Here is a 3,347-nt window from a genome sequence, read left to right as displayed (position 1 = left end):
CCTACTTCCGTAGTGATACTGCCTCGGAAACCCAAGGAGGGGTCGCTATGAGTCGGGGCCGACTCGACGGCAAATAACAACAACAACAACAACCCTGCAGCTACTAATCTCAGTAATCTCTCTGGAGACCTAGGAATCTGCATTTTGAATAAGCCCCACTCTGTCACCCCCATGATTGTAAGTCCTTAAGAATCACTGCTTTGGATGTTGGGGGACTCTCGAAGTTCTGCAATTAGACTTCTGGAAACTGTCCCTGAGTAATCACAACCACACGGGAGATACTAATTATAATTCATATATGCAAATCTGTAGTTTAAGCCTAGACCTTTTTCCTGAGTTCCAGGCCCACATTGCTATTTTTCTTTTAATAACATACATGCAATATATGGTGATATAGGAAATAGGAAGAAAAAATTATAATTCCCACCACCTAGACCTAATACAGTGTTAATATTTTTGCATATATAATTTCAGCAGTTTTAAATCATACGCATTTATCTTTTTTAAACATCTTGTGGCCCATATTCAGCTTTTTCTTTTGGTTTAGTATTTGCATTTTCTCCTGTCACTTAAAAATGTTACAATAATCGTTTTTAATGACTACATGAGTATATTTGTCTTATTTTAGAAATATTTTACTATTGGAATATCTGAATCAATATCTTTGTCCACAAATCATTGTTTTGACTTAATTTTGTTCTATTTATTTAATGCAAGCTTAGTCTGTATCTCAAGAATACAGATTCTTGAGCCAGTACCTGCCACATATTATTAGCTGAGTGACTTTTTGCTTTCTGTATCTGTGAAAGGAGATAGCAATACTCTTTATGGTAGTTGTGAAGATTAAATGTGTTAATAATATAAAAGTGCTTAGGACAATACTGATAGGGACTAAATGCTTAGCTGCTCAAGGGAGAGTAAAAGAAATAGAATTGCACATTGAATTCAGTTGAACATTAATTCCTTGTATCTCTTTATTCATAATACCAAATTGACTATAAAAAAAAAAAAAAAAGAAGAAGAAGAAGTAGTCCCTTCCCATCAGTAGTGTAAGAGTGTCCCATCAAAATGCCCCTGAGGTAGAGAGAGGAGGCAGACTCAGGCACATAGTGCCACTTAGGCCCTACTCCCAGCCTCTACGATAGCCAATGAGGTCACACCTAAATGAGGCATGGTCCCAGCAAGAATAAACTAAGAGTGGCTTGGGTATGAGTATCATCAAGTTGAAATTTTAAAAAGGCAGACTGAATTTTCCCTTGAGGGGCAGTGGTGGTTCAGCAGTAGAATTCTTGCCTTCCATGCAAAAGTCCCAGGTTCTATTCCAGGCATCTCATGTGTAGCCACCACCAATCTGTCGGTGGAGGCTTATATGTTGCTGTGATGCTGAACCAGTTTCTGTGGAGCTTCCAGACTGAGATGAACTAGGAAGCAAGGTCTGGTGTTCTACTTCAAAAATTAGCCAATGAAAATCCTATGGATCACAACAGTTCAAGTTGATATCTGACTCAACTTCAGCTAACAACAAATTTTGGTGGGACCATAGGCATTTGGCTGCTAACCAAAAGGTCGGTGGTTTGAACCCACCAGCTGCTCTGTAGAAGAAAGATGGGGCAATCTGCTTCCATAAAGATTTACAACCTTGGAAACCCAATGGGGGTCACTATGAGTTGGAATGGACTCAATAACAGTTTTTATTGTTGTTACTTATACACACCATAGGGAGTTCTGGTGGCGCAAAGCTAAAGGCATTTGGCTGCTAATGAAGATGCTGACCATTCTAACTCACTAGCTGCTCCGCAGGAGAGAGATGAAAGAGTCTGCTTCTGTAAAGATTTACAGCCTTGGAAACCCTATGGGACAGTTCTACTCTCTCCTATAGGGTCAATATGAGTTGGAATCCACTTGATGGCAGTGAGTTTGTTTGTTTGTTATTTGTTTTTGGTATTTTCTTATTAGGCTGATCACTCGGAGATGATTCTCTTGTAAAAGATTCTTGAAATGACTATGAAGCTACTTTATTTTATACCATCTCTTCTAAACATAAACATCTTAAGGTATTTACAACTCCATCCTGAGAAAACTGACTGGAATGGAGAAATAAACAGAGGGATTACCCAGGCATGGAGAACACAAAGCCCTTTGAAAACCAGCAAGTGCTATGCAAATTGTAGTGGAATGATTCTCTGCATGTAGAAGAAACTGGAATACAAATCATGTACGCAGTCCCCTGGATTTCATTATTTATTTACTTTGTTGAATACATTTGCAGATCAAATCTGAATACAAAGTTTCATCATAGCTGTTAAAGCAGCAATAAGCTGTCCCCCTCTCCTCCAGTGACTAATTAGCTCCGAGGCTAACAGGCAGGGACTATCTCATTTCTAACATTGCTTTATTTGGAAAGTTTTTAGAATAATTTCCAAAGTAAGTGACTTTATTTGACAATGTGTTTAGCAAATGTTGGATAACTTTTATGCTTCAGAATATACTGCAATTTTTAACCACTCTGAACTGAATTTTCCTCAAAGTTCTGTTTCTCCAAAAAGAAATCTTTCTAATTGCACACAGACTTTCCTCTTTCAATTGTTTGATGGCTGCTGCTGTTTCATCTTACCACATGCATAAAGTGAATGCTATAATTTCATATCTACTGTATGCATTCAGAAGGATCTTTGGTGGTATAGTGGTTAAGGCATTTGGCTGCTAAGCAAAAGGTCAGTGGTTCAAACCCACCGGCTGCACCATGGAAGAAAGCTGGGGCAGTCTGTTTCTGTAAAGATTTACAGCCTTGGAAACCCAATGGTGGTCACTCTGAGTTGGAATTGACTTCAGGGCAGTGAGTTTGTTTTGGTTTTTAGTATGTATTCAGAAGGAGCTCAAGTGGCATAATGGTAAAGTATTCAGCTGTTATCAAAAAGTCAAAGCATTCAGCTGCTAACCTAAAGGTCGGTGGTTCAAACTTGCTGGCCACTCCATGGGAAAAAAATGAGGCAGTCTGCTTCTGTAAAGATTTACAGCCTTGGAAACCCTATGGGCCATTTCTACTCTGTCCTAAATTGTAACTATGAGTTGGAATCTACTTGATAGCAGTGGGTTTGGGTATGTATTCAGACACAATAGCATGTGCTAGGGATACAAGAGTTAATTTTTTTTTTTTTTTTTTTTTAAAGGATATGGTTCCACCTTAAGACCTTATCATCTACTTGGGAAGACATAAAGAATTTTAAATCGAGTTCCGGCAAGATGGAGGACTAGGCAGAAGGATTGCACAGACCCTCTTCAACAAAGAAAAGGGAAACCAATTAACACAGACACAGAAGATAATCGTGGACTCCTGAGCCTTGAAG

The sequence above is a fragment of the Orycteropus afer genome, unplaced genomic scaffold, assembly GCF_000298275.1.
Source record: "Orycteropus afer afer isolate SDZICR_OR568_19922 unplaced genomic scaffold, OryAfe1.0 scaffold00108, whole genome shotgun sequence".
NCBI classification, from domain to species: domain Eukaryota; kingdom Metazoa; phylum Chordata; class Mammalia; order Tubulidentata; family Orycteropodidae; genus Orycteropus; species Orycteropus afer.
This window is presented reverse-complemented; position numbering follows the sequence as displayed.